At 36.2% G+C, this 24,037-nt stretch overlaps 1 protein-coding gene across 7 annotated transcripts in view; it reads left to right on the top strand.

Moving 5' to 3' along the window:
• The window catches only part of CDH13 (cadherin 13), a 460,421-nt gene that overhangs the window by 197,430 nt on the left and 238,954 nt on the right, over nucleotides 1-24,037 (top strand). The window lies entirely within an intron of this gene.

Raw genomic sequence — 24,037 nt, 5'->3', positions numbered from 1 at the left:
GGAAAACAGCTCTTCAAATTTATCTCTCTTTCTGAAAGGTCTCTCTTCAAACTTCCTTTTTTTTTTTAAAAAAAAAAAAAAAAAAAAAAAAGTCACATAAACAATTCCAACAGACTACATTTGTTCTCTTTAAGCTAACAGAATTTTAGTGGAAGGCCTTGTTAAAATACCCCTGTTTACTTAAGATCTTTCAAAAGAATTACCCCTGAGCAGCAGATGCCTTGGAAAACTGGAAAATAATAAGAATTTACCATTATTTCTCAATGTTTGGTGTCATTAATAAGAATAAAAGAATTTTTAAACATTTGAGGAATACTTTCTAACCTAGTTACTATGGTTACAAGTTTGTTGGAGATAAAGATTGTTCTATGGCAACAATGGAATTAAATTTTCTACCCAATATTGAAATATCCAGTACCTAATTTCCTGCTTCATAATAAATCATGCTAATGACCTTAAGGAGAGCACCAAACAGAGAGATTTTATGCTCTGAAGGTGTTCAGCAGAGTACATTACAGTTTAACTGTCACATTGTTTGTGCTAACTTTGATCTCAAAAGTTCGTATCTTAAACTGTGTTGCAGATGAAGGCAGAGGGCAAAAAAGTCAGTCCCTGCCAGTAAATTGCCTTTGTAAAGTAACTAAGATGAAGTAAACTCCTGGCAACTAATTTTTCATTGGCACACTAATTGAATTTTAGACTCAAGTTGAAGGAAAATGTTTAGATTATTTTTAGATGCAACAGCTATTTCATCTAATGATGCCCAGTGTTAGAAACCTTTCCATAATGTGCCTTTTTTGTTTTGTTTTACTTTTAATGATTAATTATAGTCATCTCTTCAAAGACAAACCCAAAGAATCTCCCCCAAACTCCAGGCCTTTTCCAGCTTCCTCGACCCAGATAACCCCCAGGCTGATGTTTCAAGAATCACATGTAGGGTGTGGTTCTGTACCTGGTCTTACTGAGCACACTGTGAATAGGGAGCACCATGCACAGCACCAGCCAGGAAGCTCCTTCTAGGGATAAAGAATAATAGTTATTAAACTGCCATTCCCTAACTTGGTTCTCTGTGGTTTTCATGAAACTGTACTGATTTTTTGTTAATTTTCATCTTTACAATCTTCTGAGATGATTCTATATCCTGAGTTGACTAATGGAAAGTTTTTTGTTATCCACCTTGGCTTTTATTTGTCTTGTTTTTCTTATTGAATGTGTGCTTTTGAGAAAACCTTGGTCTTTGCATTCTTAGTAGAGCCGTATTTTAAACTCAACAAGATGTAGGGCCTAATACTGTAATCTCAGATTAGCAAAACAGGATATTTGGGTCCAGGTTTTCTGTTTGCTTAGTATCTTTAATTTGTAAAATTTCTGCCTACAAATCTACTTCCAGTAACTCTTTTAAGTAGGATGACAAATGCAACAGACTTATCCAGCATTACTTAGCAGTGTGGTGTGTTAATATATTACTAGCAAGAAGATGAGATCTGCAGAATATAGAAGTCAGTGGAGAGAGCATGACCATAGAGCTTCCTTTAAATCAATTAGGATATTTATTTGATAGCTGTGAATCGATTCATACTGCTTCAGATGCAGTCTGTTTGTCATCTGATTCTGTACGTTCTCCATCCAGTCATTTTCCCGTTCCATTCCAAATTATTTCTTCGGTTTCCTATTAAGCAAAGTCAGTTGTTAACAAGTGTATACTGTAATATAAAGCAATATCCAATTGAATGACATTTTAGGAGCAAAAATAACTTATCCCTGCCAATTTACAAACTAAATACTGTCATACTGTCAACCCTGTTACTTCCATTAATGAAAGCCTTTAATAAAGGCATTTTGTGGGCTGGACTGGCGACAAATTCAATATTACTAGCTGTGGCTTGTTAAAGTGATATTAAGATGCTTGGCAGAGTATTTCCAGAAGGAAAGATAAAGTGTATTATACATGGCTCATCTGTAAGGTGGAGTAAATAGCTGTCACTCAGGGAACAATAGTCATTTTCTTCCTTCTGATTAACTGCTGGATCTCTTCAATGACTACTAACTCATTTTAAGCTTTTTTTGTTTTGTTTTGCTCTTGGTTTTATTATACTTGGATGATTCTTTTCAATTTTTTGTCTTGCATTTTAGAGTGATATATAGTAACAGATCAATAGCATAGGTGAGGTGAAGGAATAAATAGGATGTTAATATTTATAATGGCAGCTGTATTTTAATTCAGTGAACAGTTTTCCTTCTCCTTTCCAAAACATCCATTGCCCTTTTCTAACTGCCCTCTAAAGGCAACTTTCTTTTTTTTAACCTCAACCACTTAGTTTGCAACCCTATTTGTGAAATTCAGAAGTGGACTAAGTCATTTGTAGTTGCTGGGCCAGAATTACAGAATAGTTTGAGGTTGGAATGGATGTTTGGAGGTCATCTTGTCTAACCCCACTGTTCAAGCAGGACCACCTAGAGCAGGTAGCCCAAGACTGTGTCCATAGGGCTTTTCAGTATCTCCAAGGTGGGAAACTCCATATCCTCTCTGGGCAACTTGCTACAGCGCTCAGTCATCATCACACTAAAAAAGAATTTCCTGATGTTCACAAAGAACATTCTACATTTCAGTTTGTGTCTATTGCCTCATGAGATCCATCTTGAGCTTTCTCTTCTCTAGGCTAAACAATCTCAGCTCTCTCAGCCTTTCCTCATACAAGAGATGTTCCAGTCTCTTAATCATCTTATAGCCCTTCATTGAACTTCAGAATGTCCACACTTCTCTTGTACTGAAGAGTCCAGAACTGGACACAGTGTTCCAGGTGTGGTCTCACCAGACCTGAGTAGAGTGGAAGGGTCACCTTCCTCGACCTGCTGGCAGTACTTTGCCTAATGCAGCCCAGTATTAACCTTCTTTGTGGCAAGGGCACATTACTGGCTCATGTTCAGCTTGGTGTCCACCAGGACAGGTGTCCACCAGGTGAATCCATGCTGACTACTCCTGATAATTTTCTTGTCGTTAATGTGCCTGGAACTCGTTTCCCATGGACTCAAGGATATCCTTAGTGGCAAAATTCTGCTCTCAGTAAGCCTAGGGTGATAGTGAGCTTGCATTTTACTTTTCTTCCTCTCCTTGGGATCCTGAACTCCACCGTCCCATAGTCACTGCAGCCAAGGCTGCCTTTGACCTTCACATTCCCAACAAGTCCATTGTTGTTGGCAGGTTTGAGGTCCATCTCTTCCTCGCTGGCTCCTCTGTCACTTGGAGGAGGAGGATATCATCAATGCACTCCAGGAACCTCCTGGATTGCTGTTTTGTCCTTTCAGCAGGGACTGGGGTGGTTGAAATCTCTCCTGAGGGCCAGGGCCTGTGGACCTGAGGCTGTTCCTATCTGTCTGCCAAAGACCTCATCCACTTGACAAAACAACTTTGGCATCTTTGCACTTTGAAGTGTATAATGAGGATATCTTTTTCTCTTACCTTATTTAAAGATGAGCTGATGTCTTTTATCATAGTTAATAATACATCCTTTGAAGTAAACGTTGTTCTATTCCATTGACCTATTTTTCTTTCAGAGTCAAATATGTAAAAATACAAATTATTTCATTGTAATCAATGGTCCATTGTTGAACTAAAATTTACATTTACAAAAATCTCCAATTTCCTTTTGCTTATCTTTTGAAAAGAACATTTTAATTTGACCACTCTACTTTCCTTAGAATTACTCAAAAAGAGAACAATCACTTTCTGACACTGAAACATTGTTTAAGCAAAGACAGATGAAAATTCAGACAACTGTACTTTTTTATTAACCTACTTTCCAATGTTCTGTCATTAAATTAGCAAAGTGTTGATTTTTGGTTTATAGTATTTACATTTTCTGAAACCATTTATGAAGTTATGCCAATTATTGGAATGTATGTAAGATTTAAGTACAGAAATCATGCCTTCCATATTGTATTTATAGACACACAAATACACAGAGATGCATAAAAATAAATGAGTACAGGCTTGTACACACACATCCAGACTTTCATTTACTCCCTTCTTGGACAATGCTATTGACTTTGCATGTGTCTTTTCTCCCATTTTAATCTGGGACATGCTGATGTGAGTAAACTGTAAAGTCTCCCAATTCATCTGCTCTTGTGTCAACAAATATTAGTTGCACTGTTGTTTTTCCATGTCTTATTTTCTTGCCCTGTTACTATCTGTTTAATATTTCTGAAGAACAGGTGAGTAACATGGAATAAATATTTATACAAATTCTATTTAAGAATTGAAATGACTGTTAAAATATTGCACAATTTTGCTAGCACGTTATTTTAGCGATTTTGTTTAGCTTAAGTTGTGCTTTAAGCCAAGATGTAGCGGTCGTTATAAGCTCGTCCTCATCACTCAGCCCTTCCATGGGGCAGCAGTCTGTTTGTTAAGCACATACTAAAGCGTTTTTCTGTCATTGTAGTAGCACACTGCCACTACTAGAAATTCTCCCATCCACGTAGGAAAGGATTTTTGATCAGGCCAACCACCTTGGGAGATTATAGAGGGGGGAAAAAAGGATACATGAAGGAAGCATGAGCTAAGATGATTGTGTACATATCAAGTTATACTTTATTTCACTATGTTTATAGGAAAAATAATTGAACTAGATTTGAAAAATAGGATTTTCATCAAGGTTCAAATTTATCTTTTTTTTTTTTTTTTCAATATAAGTATTTTTTCCCTGCTTTAGAAATTTTTCTCTTCATTTCTACAACACATGGATGAAGCTATTAAGCCTACATTTTCAATTGAGCTTGCTGGAGATGAGAATGGATTTGATAATAGAAATCTGTACCACAATGAAGTTCAGAAATTGAAAGTAGTAGTGATCCCTATAATCCAATAACATGTGTCTTAATACATTTTTTACTTATTAGAATTGCAAAAAAAATGAGGAAGCGTGGGTGTAGATGAGTATGGCTAGAATTTGAATTCAGGGGCTATATTAATTTAACAGAAATTCATGTTCAAGCCTGATTTACAATCTATGACAAGTATTTTCATGACCCGTAGAAGTGATGAAGGCCGCTTTCCTACAAATATTAGTTTCCTGCAACAAACTCAAGACCCCCTATCTGTGATAACACCTCAAGCACAATGACCCTCAGTCATCACACGGTGTCCTCAGCATCACTGGTGGTATTTTCTACTAACTGGCATTTCTGATGGGGCTAAGAGGTACAACTTGCCCGACTGGGCAATGAATATACATGTGCAAATTGGAAACCCTCCCTTTCTGTTTCTGCAGATGTTAGCAGGTCTTTTCACTTTAAATGGCTATAATTTTCATGGAACTTTATATTGTGGATAGTTTTTTTTCATCAAATTTGGTTGAAACTAGCCAATAGGCTTCAAGTGGATCAGACAGCATAATCACTTAAGTGATTTTATTCTTTTAAGAGACTAGACTAAAGATGCAGGTGTTCAGCATAACAACCTTTATTCAACAGATTCTTCTCTACTTGACAAACAAGCCCCCAAAGGTTACTGAAGAAGCTATTGTTCCTTTTAGGCTTGGAATAATGGTTACCTCAGGCATATTCAAAGAGCAATGTTTGCAATGGGGAGCTCGCTAATTATGTAAGGGAAAAACTACAAGGATCTACATTAATTTTGTCACCAATAAAAAATTAATGAAAAATACAGAGCATGCTGAACTTGGATAAATAGGAAAACATAATAAATAAACTTCATCTGTTATTACTGGGCTGTTGGACTTTCTAATCTGAATTTGCTAAGGGTCACTGGAACATGAAAATTAATTTGAATTAATAGAATCTATTGTATGTGGATTTTTAAAAAGTTATATACTATCATTACTGAGTTTTATTAATTTATTTTCTTGTGAAGATTTTAGAGGAATTTTTTAAAATAAACTATCTCATTAAAAAAAAATCAAAATGAATGCAATCATGTTACAGTCAATAATACTTTGGAGAAAAATGTGTAATTGTCTATTACTGAGAAATTTTAAAAAACAAGCGTATTGGTTCCTGCAGGGGCTGACCGATGAAGGATATGCTTTTTAAGCAGTAGAAAATTGATTGTATTTTTTTTTCCAAGATTCCACAAAGATTGGTGATTTTAAACTCTTCAGATAAAAGGATACAGATGTAGTTCACAGCCAGCTGCTATGAGCTCTGAAAATGCTGGCTGCTGAACGTATCCTCCAGTTCTTTTTCTCATTTACAAGAAAATAAGCTTTGAACACATTTTGTTATGTAGAACACTTTCTCATCCTGAACAGTCTTTTAATTCTGGGAACAAATGAAGCACATGTTAACTGATCATAACATATGTGTACACATATATGTATACAATTTTTAGCAGATGAAGACAAGTACAATGCATTCTAGTGCAATATTTACAGTAAAGGTAGGAGCATAAAATAATATTTTCATCACATGCTTTTTCAAAAGAACAATTTTCTGAAATACTTATTAGACTGTCTGAGTTAATTATATTTTTAGAAGTCGACTGAAATTTTCCCATCAGGTTTTTAATTTGAGGACTAGAGGCAAAATACAGCTCGGTTGCCATTTTTTGTCCTTCATTCTCTCAAGGAGGGACTCCCTGCTGGTTGTGTAATGAAGCACATGGATCCTTATGCAGTAGCTTTGAAAGTGAGAAATTATTGTGTTGGAGAGCTAGGGAAGTGATCTCACTGCAAATAATTTAGTAGCAGGATCTGCCATTGGTTTCAGTCATGAATTTACGGTCAGGACGTTTTTGATCTGTGTGACAAGCAAATAGCTGACCAACAGTTAACATGTACCATTTTAATTCCATTGGAGGTTCAGAAAGAGTGTAAGAGAGGGTTCTTCAAAATACCAACCTGACTTTAAAAGTAAAAGTCCTGTTGAAATGGAAGAGTAGACTATAAACTACCAGTAAAAGCTTTTCAAGTATTTTGCAAACCAGTGTGTTCCCTGCAAGGGAGTCTGTGTTGCGCTGCAGATGTTCTCTATGAAGGGACAGGAAATAACAATGACCAAACTTGAAGAGAGCTCAAACAGGGAATTGCTGAACTCCTAACTGTGGTGTGTAGCTACTCACAAGCACTGGCTTCATTTGCAGTGCAAGGTGGGTGTTAAATACTGCTCATCCTTTTCAAAAAGGACCCTAGAAAACCTCAAAATGCATTAGGAACAACAGCCCGCTGAATCACACTCCCACACTTGCTGAATCAATCAAAACCAAGCTGTGAAAGGCACTGGAATAGGTAAACTTTTGGATGATCATGAAGTGAGTAACCAACAATGCTCTTTTGAAGGCAAGTCATATCTCATAATTGTATTAAGAGCTATAGAGGAGTGAAAGGTGTAGATAAATCTGATCAATCAAACACACTTGGGTTTCTCTACTAAGAGGGAATACCTTATTTTGGCTTAAAAAATTGAAACATCAGTGTAGAAACAGGTTTTCATAGAGAAGGTTTTAACAATGGATATTTTCAAGGATCTATACAGTGATTTGTGATGTTTAACACAATGTAAAAAATCTGAAAAAGGAGACAGTGAGGTGACAGAGTTTTCAGATCATCCAAAACTATTGAAGAGACTGACAAGTAATGAAAAGATTTTAATGTTGCGGAAGGATTTGACAGTACTGAATGACTGAGTTTGTTGATAACTGCAGATTAACCCTATATAAAATTCAGGAGCAGTTCTGGAACTGTTGTGGATTGGTTTCTGAAAAAGCCAAGACAATCCTTAACAGTTGCCGGATGTCAAACAGAAGGTTGTATTTTGTGGTTTTGTCATGCCATCTGAAAAAGCATGCAGTAGACTTAGAGAAGCTTCAGAAAAGGGCAGTGTAGATAATCAGAGGTAAGAAACTGAGAGTTTAAACAGAACAGGGCTTGTCAAGCTGGAAAAGAAACAGCTAAGTGTGGATATGATGGTGCTGTGGAAAATTGGTTGCATGGAGGAAACACGGGGAACAATTATCCCACTGAAGAACTTCCATTGACTACTAGGTGGTGGATTTTATCAAGCATTGTGATGCTCTACATTTTTACACACAATGTTGAAGCCAATAGTGAAGGGCATAGTTCCTGCTATAGCGCCTGACAGTTTGGTCTCTGATGCTGGTACAGGACATTATCAGTCAGCATTATAGCCAGAATATAGGCTGACCCACAACCATCCTTGTGTAATTTGCTGTTCATGATTCATCTTTGAATTGCATATTATTTTTACCGCTCTTTGCAAGGATCACAAATTGAAAAAAGATCTCATAGTGGCTGCACGAATACTGCCTTTGCAGTTCTGTATTCCCACAAAGCAGCTCAAGTTTAAGCTGTTGTTCTTTCAGATACAATTTATATCATGCAAACGTATCTGGAAAGCAGAGAGAAAGGGTGAAGAATGTCTGACTCATTGCTTGTATTCAAATATTGCTTTATTATTTATAGAGTCATTCTGCATTTCAAAAGTATGCAGGCAATGTTAGAAAGAAAAAGCTGTTTCTGAAAGCAGTGAGATTTAAGTTACTAAGACACACATTTTCAGGGGAATTTAGGTGCCTCATTTCCTTCAGCATGATGGTGTCTAATCCACACTTAGAAAATGGAGTTATTTCTTCTGACATTTATGAACATTTGGGCACTGTCAGCTCTCCTATGATATAAAAGGTAATATTATAATGTCTGATTATTGAAAAATACAGTGGGCAGTAGGAATCACCTTTTCTTGCACTGAGTGCCACCCTGAGCAGACCCCCAAAAACCTCTGGAGAAATCTGGGTGCTCCTGAATATTGTACAGTTCCTAGAGTTGCTCAGAAAGAAGCCCCTTATCCATAGTGTGTTTTCTTTTGGAGAAAAGTACTATCTTGTTTTTCAAAGGGGTCCTGTAATTTAATCTGATTCCCTACAGCTCTTCACCCCTGTGATGCTGGGGTGTCTGAAATTGGAACAAATGATTTGCAATTGAAAGAACTTGACTGTTCTTTCTAAATATCACTTTCAAAACCATCTCTTCACTACATCTTAGCTGGTAATCCTGGGACTGTTTTAAGATCTTTCTGTATTCCAGACACAATAAGTGTAGCCATAGAAACATACATATTAAGGTGATTTTTCATTATTAATAAAATTAGTAGACCTTGTTAAATTATTTTTCTACCTCCATGTGTTGTTGACTAATTTCCAAAAAGTAAATAGTTATTAATACCATTAAATAATTTTTAATTTTTATTTGAGAATTGTGATGATATGCCTGCAGCCTGTATTTTCAGTAAAAATTCAACAACAAAGTCTGATCCTGGGGAAACTAACTTGCTTCATTAATCTAAAAGCTTGTTTTACCTCATTAATTATCTCTATGGTTTCAGTCCCACATTTCCCTTAAATAGAAGAGAAAACCACATACATTTTAAGTATATTGCTGAATTCTTTGTGAAGATAGGTGCATTCTATTGCCTTTATCATTTTGTGTGCCAGCGTATTGTTCGGAAGATCTCCAAATATTTCTGTTCTATTTTCATATAAGACTCACTAATATTTTAGCTAAGTCCAGTCCTTTTTTACCTGAATGTACATTATGTATGTTATTATATCAATATATAGTAAGATTAAAACAGGTGCACTTTTATAAGTAACATGCTTTATATTTGTTATAATTAGATGTTACAGTCATTCCGTAACTGCAGTTTAATAGTCGCAGATAGCAATTAAGTAAGAAATGGTGGTTGACCCTTTCACTAGTTCTAAACCATGTAACTAGAGTAATAATCTGAACCTATATAAGGTGATGAAATATGAATATATATTAACATTGTGTTGAAGAAATGTCTATGAAAACTGGTTTTGGATTTACACCTATGTAATTGAAGTCAAATATGGCCACAGGTGATGGTAGGTTATCACTTAACAATGTCAGTATCAGTAAGAAATGGTTGGTATGAAATGGAAGCAGCCATGAAATTAAACTGTGTTTTCCTTTTAGGAGTGAGTTCTCTGTATCAGCAGTGAGTTGGTGCCTTGTTGTGGCTGTAAATCCAAGGCGATATTTTGAACAGGGTGTAAAACCACAGCCCAGAGTAGCTGTAGCTCCTACAGTAATTGCACAACACAGCTGAATCCTCTCTGCACAGTGTAGGTGGAGCAGGTCCTGGCTGGATATTTTTGTTTTGCCAGTGAAAAATGGCGGCAGAGACATACGTTTCTATTGGATTTCTATTTTAATTCCATTATTATAGAATGGATTACATAAACCCCTGAATTAAGGGACTACCAAAACCCCAGTTTGCTCGGAGCAGAGCAGCTTCCAGACTCTCACATCAGCTTCACATTTCTGAGCGATGGGCAGGACAAAGCCACCCCTGCAGATCAGAGCTGCTCCAAGGCTGCTCTGGCATCCGTAGGCCTCCTGGTGTGAACTGGTCTCCAAGGCCACGTTGTGCCAGACATTACCAGAATGCAGCTCCATGTGTCTTTTTCTGTTGGATCCTGATGTGTCTCTTTAGAGGAGCAGGGCCAGGCTGTGTCAGATTCATCCCCACTAAACAGATTGGAACAGCTTTTTTAAAGAGAGGTTTAAACTTGCTTTACCTTGTTCTGGTGGATGCAACAGACCTTCCCTGACTCCCAAGCTCAGCTAGAAGCAGGACCTCATTGCTACAAGAGAGTGACTTTCTAATATTTAGAATACCTTATGCAAATATACTTTTTTCTCTTTTTTTGGCTGTGGTTTATTCAGTCTGAAACCTTTTACTTCTTGAATTTCTTTATTCTTTTTCCTTCCATCTCAATTAAAGTGTTAAACTGATTTTTGTTCCTCACGTTAATAGCCACATTTACATTCTGCAACATCTAGCATGCATAGCCATTATCCACCAAACTTCTGTAACAGTTTAATAATTTAACAGCTTGAACTTTCACAACATCTTACCACTAGCTTTAAATTGTATTTTTTGACATTGAGCAATATTATGGTAAGCAATTGTGTGTGACTGGAAATCATCTAATTTTTCAGAGTTAGAAAATATAATTCTGCTACAGGTAGGGGAAAAAAAAATCTTGTATTTAGTCACAAGTGGGTTAGAAAGCCTGAAAATCTTTACTTGTTTCTTTTGGCAAAAAGTGATGTTTTAATTATACAATAACTGTAATTAAGATTTACATATTGATAATTGTTAAAGTCACAAGCTGATAGTAACTAACAAGTTTATAAAAGATAACGTTACCTTTAAAAGAAAGTTCAACCTTATTTCTATGGCTAGAAATTTTTTCTTGGCTTCAGTTAACCATTGGCAATATCAAACCTTTTATTATCGGACCTTGTGTGTGTTCACCCTCCAGTTCTTTCCTCTAAAAAGTAAATTTCATTTAACTTCAGGAGCAGAATGTCTGTTCTTTGTATTATACAGATTCTTGAATACTAAAATTTTAATTGTCTTAGTAGCTATTTCTGGGAACCTGAAAATACAATTGTTACATTAATGGATTATGTTATTGATTTTTTTTTTTTTTTCCTGCAGGCTTAGATGCCATGAAATATTGGTTTTTTTGAAGATATGTTTGCTATGAAAACACATACACTATGTATTGACAGGCTAGGTTTCACAGAAAATTGAAAAGCTCAATTTTTATATGGGATAAAAACAGAGATAAGTGATGAAGAAAAATGTTTTTGAAGCTGATGAAAGAGTTGAATTTTTTTTTTTATTTGTTTCTTTTTTACTGGTGATGTACATGATAACAGCAATGCCTCTTACGTAGCTTAGAAAGATATTTTCTAAAAAGAATCTAATATAGATACTGTGTTACAGGGTTAAATCTAGAGCTTCCTATAAAGGTCATATTAAACTTTGGAAATGTTTCATGTTTAGACAGAGCATTTACAGTTTAAACCCATCACTAATAATCATTGGTTAAAACATCCAAAGGTTACCACGTGTAATCTTTAAGGAAAAGAAGATATTACTCAAGTTTTTACTAAATCATGAGTTTATAGATTTGCCTTTTTTCTTGTCAGAGTCCTTTCCAGAAACAGGTAATGCTGATTGTGGGAATTACAGCTTCTTATTATTATACAGTAATTTTATTTGTTACATAATGGCAGCTGAGGGAAAGATCTTTATTTACTAATGTGCTTTGAAACTTGGGAAAATATTTTGAAGAATCAGTGTCATCTGACTTAAAGGCATTTTTTGCTTTTGATGATCGATGAGACACTGATTTGGCTGAATTCTTGCATAAGACATAATCAAAGAGATTACATGAAACTTTAAATTCAATGTAATTAATCACTCAACAAAGTTTATGTTCTATGCTTGCTTCTGTGCATTATTTGTTTTTTATTCTAAAAGATATATTGATAAATCTTTATATAATCATCTGTTAGAGCTAAAAACAAGAAGTTGTGCCATTCTTTCCAGTAACTAATAATTATTCCAGTTATTTCCATAACCTTAAAATCATGTCAATGTTCTAGGTGATGTATGTAGGAGATTTTGGTAATAAACCTACTTGAATAGTGATTCTACTTTAGCAACTTTTACGCCAATGAAGAGTCAGTCTGGTAGATACTTCATTTGTGCTTTTTAAATACATACAGCTCTTTTCAATGTTAGTATGAATGGGTTTTGTACTAATATAATAGCTTAATATAATACTTTTAATACTGAAAAAACCTATTGTTTTTCTTTGTAGGTTTTTAAAAAGTCACTTTTCATTTAGTCACAACAGGCTTCTTACTTTCAAATTAAAAGGAGTCAAATTCATCAAGGTGTAGCTGTATCTTTCAAGTATATAACATTGTCACTACCTCCTGCCACATTGTGTTAGATCTCCAAACACAGCCTGAGCAATGAGGGCCTGAATAAACACAAGTTATGGGAGATTTTCTATTGACTCTAATAGACTTGGAGTTGAGGATGGTCAAAGTCTGTCCTGTAAGGTCAAATGAAACTGTTTGCTGAAACTAAAATGCACTGCAGTAATACAAAGTAGATAAAGGAGAAGAGAAAGGTGGGAAAACAGAGAGTGTTCATGGGTGTTTGCTTTTTGAATTTTGACATTCCTTTCACAGTTTAGGACTTTTTGTTTTCTGGTCCATTAATGCAGCAAAAATAACTCCTGCTATGTCTGATTGTTAAAACATACATATATATATATATATATACATATATATATATATATATATATATAAAACATTGACAAAATTACTTAAGACATGTTTGATAAAACTGAACGGTGTGTACTAATGGCTTTGTGTCCTATGATAGCTCAAAATTCTCAGCCAGACAGTAGAAAGTCCAGCACTGAAGAACTGGAAGGGGATATTTGACTCAGCTATACAAGAGTGCAGGATTATAAATAATGCTTATTTTTCACCGTTATTTCAGAGTTGTAATTTTTTCAATGTCGTTCCATCTTATTAGCATTTTCGTTTCAATCTGAAAAGGTTTGGCAAAGTCATTTCTGCAGACCTGTGGTGGCAGGACAAGTGGGTTTTTCTGGGTTTCTGACTCCCAGGCTGGGGTTCCCTTCCTGGCTCCCTGTTAGGCAGTTTTTCATCATGTATAGCAGTTTCCTTTTTTTGCCCTTTTTTTTCCAAGTTATTACAGTGTCTGATACTTCCTCTTTTATTAAGCTTTAAGAATTCCTCTTAGTCCATGTTTGTCAAATATAGGTCTTGGAAGGCTGTTTCAGGTAATGCTATTAACTGAAAAAGTAAGTGTACAGTTTTGTAGCACAGTGAATGAATATTAAATGTGGATAACTTTTAATTCTGACTCCTTGAAGAGAGTAGTAATATACCTGGAAGACAATAACTGACATGCTGGACAACAGTGGATCGTATATATTATTGAAGCTTAATTGTTCCATTGCTCCAGAAGTCTGCCAGCTTTTAGAAGTTGAAATCCAAGTTTTAAGTTCTGTATTTTGACAATGACTAGTTGGGAAATTGTGTGTTCTTTTCAGCTAATTTCAACTTGACTGATTCCATAATTCCCCAGCATGATACCATGAAGTGATGCTCATATAAGACAGTATTACAATTATGTAGTCATCTGAAAGCTTCTTAAGAGACTAATGTAACTCTGTCACTAATTGCAGCTCTGTCGAGATGTTTCTCCATTGGAACCTGTACTTTGATAAATCACATTTCTAAATCTAGCGAGAGTCATGCGTTCAGTAAGGTTTAAAACTGACCTTTTTGAAGTGGGAAAGTGAATCCAAGTTAAGAGTAGCTTCTTAGCTGTAAGGTTATAATATTTGTGAAATGTACTGTGGACTTTCAACCTTTATATTTGGGGACAATGAGGGAAAAGAAGGAAGAAAGAAGAGAAACAGAGCAAACTATTGAAAAGATCATACTAGAAGACTGGAGACATGTTTTACCATCCTTTGGTGATGCTATCACGGGCAAAAACAAATTATTTCAGAACCCCAGGTCTGTAAAAACTGGGAATCTGAAGCTTTGTTAAGGGATGCAAAGTCATTTATGGAGTTGCTAACAAAAAAACTTTCAATTAATGCTATTCCTGTTAAACATAGGCTAATCAAGGAATGGTGGTTTTAAAATGCATATCAGCTCCATTTGGAAATAAACAACTAAAGAAACTAGTGTGTCCTTTGGAAACAGAAGAGAGCATAAAGAGGTGAAGTTCTCAGAGAAGCAGAGCAGATGTTGCCTGGGGCTGCCCGAGCCTTGGGGAGCGAGGTAACTGCTGCACCCTTGGGAAAACCTCTGCTTTCTGTTTTTTGAGTGAATATCATGTGTGTGGACATCACAGATTTCCAGAAGTGTTCCCTGGCCAGGTAATCATGTCTGTGGCACTCTGTGCAATAAACTAGGTAACGCCTCACTCAGTAAAGAAACACAGTTTGAAAGTAGGAGTCATTAAGAGACTTGAAATGCTCTCATGTGTTTGCTATTTCACCAACCATGTGGATTTTTTTTCACCTCTAGCTAATGAGAATACAATCAGGGCTACAGAAGCTAAGGCAATGTAGCACAATTGGTAGTTATCTGTAAAAAAATGGAAGAAAGATGGAGGGAATTAAAAAAAAAAAAACCCAAACAAAACCAAAACCCAAACCCAAACAAAAGCACCACCACCAAACAAGCCCACAAAAAAACCCCAAACTGCATAGGAAAAGAATAAAAGTTTAACTGAACAAAGCAGGGAGCCAGAAAAACTTATGAGAATCAAGTGTTTTTGCATCCATTTATGCACCGATCCAGAGATGTAGGGAGGAAAGCAGTCTGGGTTTGTGGTGTTAGTTGTGGGCCTGGACTGGGGTGGTTGTCTTTGCACAGAGACAACTGGAACAAGGCTCAGGGTCGAGACTTGGGGTAGGGCTTGAGGGTCAGCCGTCGGAGTTGTTGCACATCACTTGAGATGTTTTGACAATGGGGGATTCCTTCTTGCTTCCCATAAATTAGACTCTGACTTAGCTTAAATCCTTTATTTGATCTTAAGTCAGGCTGAATATTATCCTAAGCGTGAGGAGGAGTGTTGCCTAATTGCACGCCCTTTAAGCCATCATTGTAGATGGGTCAGGGTAGATCTGAATAGTGGTTTTGTGTTATAAATGAGGAGGACAAATCTGACAAAGCTTTCTTCTACCACCTTTGAATTCATTCTAATTCACTCCTGTTCAAGTTATGTATTCACATGTATCTGAGTTTCCAATGAATGATATTTTGTCTTTTTTTTAGCAGTGAATTAGAATGAAATCAGAAGTAAAGTAACAATAATTCTACCTTTTTTTGTTTGTTTGGTTGGTTTTTTTTTGTTTGTTTCTTGCCAGACTATTGCAGTTACATGCATGATAGGTAAAATTGTAGATCTGGTTTGTGATGCTATTGTTAACTTTAAGGGCCGATATCAGAAAACAAAAATCAAATTTACCATTCATGTCTTTAAGTTAAATTTCTGCCTTTCCTTTCTAATAAGTTTTAGCTGCTTACAGCTTTTTCAATGGACCTCTGATGATTAATCAGTTAAGATGGAAAGTGGGATGAACCCATTGTTAAAAACTGAACTGAGTGTAGAGAATGAAAATTAAAACCCTTGATTTACAGCATAAAGCATCATCAAACGTTACTAATAGAAGTATGAAGTGCTCCATCAGATTAAAATGTTTAAAGTTTGAAATATCCGAGATAACTGTCAAATACAGCTGCCGTCTGTCCTTGACGGAAGTGCCAACATCTGCTGACATGCAGACCTGTGACCTCTAGATAAGTTTCTATACACAGAAAAGTATTTATCTTCCTACTATGACCTTCCATGCACAAGACATGAGCCATGGATTTGTTTCCTAGGGAACTAGTGACTGAGGAAAATCTATAATTAGATCTGTGGGCTGTTTGCTACAACTGGGAATTGGGTGCTAAGCAAGTTCTTAAAGTCTCCAGAAGTATCGCATTGACTTCATGTAATGGAACTGAATTTAAAAGAAATACCCTTCATCATTGTATTTCTCTTTTAATATCTTCTATTAATATTTTAAAATACTTTTGATAGAGTGCTCATTCCTCTAAGTTCATTTTAAGCTCCATTTTCTCACTTTACTGCTCCTATCCAGTTCCACAGGTTGGCTCTGCAACTTCAGTGTTTTATTCCACACCTCCAATTACTCTACCTGGCTGGAAGTTCCCACTTAATCCAGATCCTGATTTCCTTCTTTGCTGCATGCATGGATCTAAAGAGAATGTTTGTAGCTAAGTCCCATGGGCAGTAATTGCAGCTGCAGGGAGAGGAAGAAACCAGGTTTTCTGAGATTCCCCAGGCAACCCTGGGAGCTTCTCTAGATCTTATTGGCAAATTATTTTAGCCTGGGCACAGTGGAACTGAGATGCTGCTGTGTCACTGCCAGTCTGGTGCCTTATGCTTTCTTGGATGCTGCAAAAGTGGCCTTGAGTAATAAATTAAGACTTTGATCTTATTTGGAATAGATAGGACTGTGAAATACCTGGAAAAAAGGTACTGTAAATTGGTTCTGTTATCCTCTTTTCTCCCACTTCTTGTCAGCTTAGCTACCACTGTGATGATTACACATTATGTATTCTGTCCTATGTCCTGAGTTTCTGCAGTTAGAAACCATTAGATGTTGTAACGTTGCCTCTGCATTTCTGTCTTTTTAGATTAGTGGTAAGTTTGCAATAAAGCACTTCTATAAATCTAAATAATCCTTTTTGTTTTTGGAGGGGTGGGGGTGTGTCTGGAGGGGTAGGCGCTTATTTTGAGTTCTTTGTTTAATATTGTCAATCACAGGCAGTTTTTTCCTAATGACTAACTGTAGCTTTTGAGCTAGTCTGGCTGGCTGTCACTCAAAAGACTGGTCCTCAAATTCCTTCAACTAACAGGGTTTTTTGCAAGTTAGGAACTTAAGCAGCAGTTAAAATACCGTGATTAAATGGCTACTGAAAGGCCAAATCAGCCAGTGAAATATGCAGGCCTTCTGTGACAAGTAATACTGCTAGGTCATTTTCCTTTGAGATTACAAGACTGTGTTTATAAATTCTGTGCTGTCAGTAGGAGGAAATTGTTGTATACTGACCCCAGAGTTTGCAGATATACATCTGCAACTAACTGTTACTTAGGAAGAGGGGAAGTTAAAATTATTTGTAATGAATCTTCTTGCACTTTGTAAATTAAGAGTAAAAGGAAGCTGAACGATTACCTGCTACAAAAGATTATGTACATCTTGATGTGTTCATTGAATTACTTCGATCTGTGAGCAAATGTTCTCTGTTTGCTGTTTATATCGGTTAAATCCTCAGCTTTGGTGCAATTGTAGATGTATCCTTCAGCCCCCATTGCTGTAACTGATTCTTCAAGGGGAATGGTTGCATCTGTGCACAGTGACGATAATGAACCTCAGACTGAAGGATCCACTGGTGCACAGGGCTCCCACATGCATAAATTCATTTTGTTTCCTTTGGACACCTGTGCATCCTACCACAAAGCTGATCTGAATTTTCTACAAGTTTATGCATAATTATGATAAAAACCCATTATGTTGAGAAGATCTTTTTGGTTGAATATCAAATATCCTATTTGTGTTGATTAGTCTAAAAAGACCTTGAAAAATGAGTGCTGGTGGTGAAATAACTTTACCAGTATTTAATAGATTGTATCACTTTCATACGTTACGATATTTTGTTGAAACATTTGTCAACAGAATTCATTAACATTGGCAAATTTCAGATTTGCAATAGTTTTTATTATAGTTACTAAAACATTGTGTTTGCACTGGTGTAACTAAAACGTTGTGTTTGCACTGGTGTAACGAAATAGTTGTTGGTATAGTAACTTCTATGGGAAGCAGAGCCCCAGTTCAACAAAATGCTTAAATATCCCATCTGTATTTCAAGCAATACGAGTTCTGCTCCACTCATGGATGCAAAGTTCTGAATCTGATACCTGATAAACAGTATTCATGCATTTTTATTTGGATTGCTTCAGGCAAGGAACACTTACACCATTTGTAGCCTCCAAGTCTTGCAAACATGCATCAAAAATATGCTAAAACTATGTGCTTTAATTTTCACAAAGTTTTTTCTAAATCTGATACTTTCTGAGATGTTTTCCATGACAAAACTCATCGTTAAGATGCTAAAAAAACCCTTTACAGAATATGCATGTGATTTTTTTTTTTTAATTTTCATAATTAATTTAATTTCACCTCCTGATTCTTTTTTATTCCCAAATTAAATCTCTGACAGTTAGTACAAAAGTTGCCACATTCAAGGCATTAGGTCAGCTAGTACTTAATACCTCAAAAATTGTATTCAGCTATTAAAAAGGTTTCAGTTTACAGATGCACTGTTGTACTAATATGTCTTCCTGTCTGAGAAACTTTTTTCTGTAATTCATAACTCTTAAGAGAACCAATACAGAAGAATGCAAATAAGAACTAATCATTTCTATTATTATTATTATTGCTGCTCCTAATAGTAGTTTTTCCCAGTGACCATTGATTTTTTTAACGTGTGTGTTAAAGCACAAAATTCAGATGCTTTCCAGCTGTGTGTGTTGCCCAGTTAAAACAGAGTTGTAGGGATCTGACACACAAAATAGATTTTTAAAGTTTAAAATAACTGAGTTATGACTTTCTTTGTCAAATCAAGTATTTTGTCTCTCTACATTTTTATTTCTCAAGGAAATTTATGTGTATTCTTATAAGAACTGTCAACAGCATCAAGTAAAATATTTGTAGTCGATGACTCAGAAGGAACATCTACTCTATTAAATGTGGTTTTCCCCAGCTGTGGTTCCCCCAGAAACCAAACACTTCACCTTGACTTTGACTTTGTGCCTTCCCATCAGCTGCCATAGGAGGTTGGGTCTGTGTTGGATGTTCCTGGTCACATTTCCCTTTTCATTATGTGCTTGTGGTTTCTGGAAGGTTTTTCCAGCACAAGTACCATTATTAGAATTTGAGTGATTGATTGACTGGGCGGTTTAAGCTTAGCAGTGAAAACTCGTGGTCTAGGAGATTTATACAGCTTTGAAAATCTTGCCTCATACATAGGCTGGAAATTGAAAACTGATCGGGAAATATTTTGAAATGTAGGGGTGTGATATTGCCTGCATTATTGTTTTCTGTAAGCATCTTTAATTGCTAAAGTTTTGTCCCATTGTTTACTTGATTTTGCAAATATTGTTCATACTTGTCTTATGTTTAGAGAGCACAGTTTGGTTCCCATGCTTAACTAGTTTTTCTAGTACTCAATCAATGAAGATAGAAGTATTGAGAACCAATAGATTAAATAAATTATTAAACTCAGCAAGATATATAAATTGGTTTCTAAACAATCATTTTTATATGTTTAGTTATAGTAATGAAGCAGTTTCTGTTGGTTAGAGCTTTTGAATAATAATGGGAATATTTTCCATTTGTTTTGGTTGAAAAATTGAGTCAGTACAGAGCACATGAAGCCTCTGACTGAAAAGAGTGATTTTCAGTGTGGCAGGACAGGAAGTGGCTGTTTAAATATTTATCTGACATCTACATAATGGCCTAAACTGTTTTTTTTGTTCTTGTGGAGCATAGTGATAAAAGGAAAAAATAGTTCACCTCTAAATATTCCATGGATAAATTTGCTTCCTAGGGGAGGGGAGAAACACCTAAAAACCAACCTCCTCAAAACAAACCAACCAACCAAAACCAAACAGAAAAAGCGAAAGATAAATAAATAACCCAAAACAAACAAAAAGCCAAACCAAAACAAAAATACAAAACCCCACATGACAGAGACAGTGTAATGCTCTGAAATGAAAAGTACTGTAGTTTGAACCAAATATTCCTGTCTGAGAGTGAGATTTGTTTTCTAATTGAAAAGTGAGGCTAATATGATACATCTCTACTTCAGATGGTGTCAAGAACTAAGAAATGGTGGAACTGGCTGAGGCAAACACTTAAAGCATGAACCTGGTAAACTGGGCTGCTGCTGCTAAGGACAGATTTGCTGGTATTGCAGAACTGGAACGTCTCTCTCTGGGGGCAGCGTGGGTTTTGTACTTCTGTTTCTCTTCTTCTCTTGAGAACACTCTGATTTACTTTTGCGATAAACCGGTAACAACAGGGGGATTGCATTGCTGAAATGAGTTTAGCTGGAAGGGATACATAATGTCAGCTGAAAAATAGCACTTTGTAAGTATGTTTTGGGCATGGTTCAGCAAAAAGCAGATTCTGTCAGCTCAGTAACATTATGTTTTCTGGAATGTCTTCTTTTAGTTGAGCAGAATCATACAGCAAAACGGTTTTGTCTTGGGTGCTAGATATGTGGTCCTGACAAGGGGAGCATGGACACACTTTGGTTTTCAATACATTTATTCTCAGACGTACCTCTGATGTGGGGAAGCGTTATCCGCGTGGGGAAGTGATGTCTTAGTCTACCTCTAATGCTGTTATTTGGGTCCTGGGTTGAGGAAATAACCTTCAAGAGTCTGTATTAGTGTGGGATGCTCAGCTGGCATCTATTCTGCCTATGCCATCTGCTCATGCAAAGTTAAAGCCGTTCTGAATTGTGAGGTAAGAACAAGGGAAAATGAAATAGGTAGAAATGGGGAGGACAGATAAAGTGTCCTTGACTCATCCGTGTTCTCAGTAGGTGGGTGCTACTTTAACTGGACCATTTCCTGAGAATGAAGAGTCTCCCTTTGCAACACAGAATCACTGTTATATGCCACAGACATTTTCAATATTAGAACCTGCACTGAAGTTCCTAAAGCTGTGAACAAATTAGGGAAATAAGTGTTTCTGTCTGGGCTTTGGGTGGAAGTATCTGTGGGAAAATAATTTTATTAATTTGGAAATGTAAAATGACATCCCAAAGTAAGGATTCCAGCAGAAATAAAATGGCCTTGCTTTTTCTTAGCTAGTAAATTGGGAAAACATCATTGTGTAAGTACATTGTAAGCTAGGAAATGTTCATATGAACGGTGCTGTATTCATGACAGTATTTGAAATAGCAGTCTTGCCAGAGGAGATGTCAGACAACCCTCCTTTCTTCTTGCTCTTGTTGAAGTACCAAACCATATGGCAAATTAAACCTGATTTTTATTAAGCTTTTCATTGTACTGAGCTTAGTGTGAACTGGGAAATGCACTTTCTTTGAACTATGCAGCCATTGTAGAAGCATCTTAATTAGGAGATGTAAATGTTTTTTCCTTACATTCCTGGGAGTTTGTAGCTCCCTCTTGTGGCTGATCAGGCATTTTAAAGAATCCTACTGCAAACGACTTATTGTGTGGCTGCCATTACTCTTCAAGAAATGGTGCAGTGGTACATGGAGCACCTCTAACCTGGGCTTTTTGTTACTATATCAAGCACAAGTTGCTGTAAAATAACTAGATGCATAGATGGGTAAACAGGAGAGAAGGGTCTGTGTATACTTGCACTATGCATGTGGCTGTTTCCTGAAGCTTTAAACTAGCTGAATGGACACATCCAGTTATTTAGCAAAAACCCTCTGCTGTCTGGTAACTCTCTTGGCCCTATACATTATAAGCTGAAGAATGGTTTACAGCTAAAGTGGGGATGAGATATGGGATGTGTTGCAGCTCCAAGGAGTACAAATCTTTCAGGTATCACATTGGGATGTCTTGCTATCAAACTCAAGGTTAAGATCTTAGCTGGATTTGGAGAGGATATTTTCCTTCCAGTCAGTTTTGCAGGGACTCTTCTTACTATTATTATTATATTCCTGCTTTTCTATGTAGTGTGGAGAAAGATCTGTGTATGTTCATCTGGATTTTTTTCTGATAAATTCCCTTGCATAGCACATGATTTGTTTTGCTTTCTTTCTGTGGCTTGTTACAGTTGGGGCATTTTGCCTATACTACATCTTAAATTTGTCATAAACAGTTAGGAAATGTTTGATGGCTGAGGTGGAAATGGCTGTTGTGTAGACATCTCTGAATTAGATTTTTGTGCTGGCCTTTGGTTGACTTCAGGCCTTGCAAATCACTGTTCTCCTATTGTATGGGAAGGTGCGCTTGTCTTGTAATAAGTCTCAGAAATTGGGGCAGAATATGATCAAATCATCTTTTCTCTAAAAAAGTGAGCAATGGTCGTGACATTGCAAACCCGTAGGCATAGCTTTAAAAATACGTGTTTTTCTTAACATAAGTTTGATGTAAAAAATACCAGAGATTGGTAAAAAAGTTAATTGAACAGCAGGGAACTTTTTGGAAGGAGCGATTAAGTTTCAGTTCCATCACAAAACCTGAAGTTGCAAAGTTACTTTGCCCTTTCATCACCTGCAGTGTTGTCTGCCTCTGTGTTTCGGCATGACATACTCAGAAGTACCTGGAAAGAAAACTTCATCCATTAGTGTTTCTGACTTGGAGGAAGGAAAAAGAAAAAAGGTGGAAGAGGTTTTTATTTTGAAATGTCTCCCTTCCCCAAAGGGGCTGAGAATTGAAACTTTATCTCTGAAAATGCTGATTTTCTATTTCATAACTTGTGGCAATTTTTTCTCAATTAAAATAAAGGAATAATGATTAGGGAGTTTAGTCAAAACTCCCACTACCCAGTAATCTGCAAACCAGCATTGCTGAACCCACAGCAATAGGGCAACAAACATTCATTTCCTCAGGGACATTATTAAACAACCTGCATATTTATTATCACAAAATGGGAGCAGGTCCAGGTTTCTAAGGCCACTTCTTCCCTTCCTCCTCCTGAGCTGTAACTCAGACCAGGATATAAATATTTGAGTTAATGTTTCTGTGGAAATATTAACGATATAAAATTACTAGAAACAAAAGAACATGAAATATTAGAGGGAAGGGATGGCTTGGCAAGGTGATCAGCCTTAAAGGGCAAGATTAATTTATAATCCTTCTTGATTCTGGTGTATGAATACAAATTTACAAACCATGTAGCTTATAACAAACATTGTGTAGCTTTGCAAGTTTACATATGCTACTGTCACTAATGCAAGACAGCCTTGAAATTGGATTTTTAGGAATTTTTTCTTATGAAGACATAAGATAGTGATAGTGACAAGGAGTTTCCGTACACATGTGTATATATAAATATAAAGTTGGAAAGTGGAGGTATTCCAGCTGTGTGACTAAGCAGAATTCTGGGCAGAATACCCATGTGTTTTCATGAGGAATTTTTTCCCTTGTTTTGAAATCCTGGTAAAGGAGGAGTGTAAAGAGGAATGGGGAATGTATTTTGTAATGCCTTTATGATGGCTAGTAAAAAGAACTGACTAATTAGAAAATAATGTGTGATGGCTATCCAGTATTGTAAAGGTTGCTGGGAAATAAGTATGCTTTGAAATATGTCTTTTATTTTTTTTGTAAGTTTGTAACTATTTTATCAATTTAACTGAGAAAAGAAATAGAATTAAATAACATGTCAGATTCTAGACATTGAGTGAATACAGTAGCAGCGGATTAATAGAAACTTTAAGTAGCGAAATAGAAGACAGTAAAGACAAGATAGGAACAGGCCTAGAACATGAGCAGCTTTTAGGGTTTAAAATAAGAATTGCACAGTGATTTCTGAATGATTGAAACCATATTT

This window comes from Columba livia, chromosome 13, assembly GCF_036013475.1.
Source record: "Columba livia isolate bColLiv1 breed racing homer chromosome 13, bColLiv1.pat.W.v2, whole genome shotgun sequence".
NCBI classification, from domain to species: Eukaryota; Metazoa; Chordata; class Aves; order Columbiformes; family Columbidae; genus Columba; species Columba livia.
Note: the sequence above shows the minus strand (reverse complement) of the source record. Positions and strands in the feature narration are given on the sequence as shown.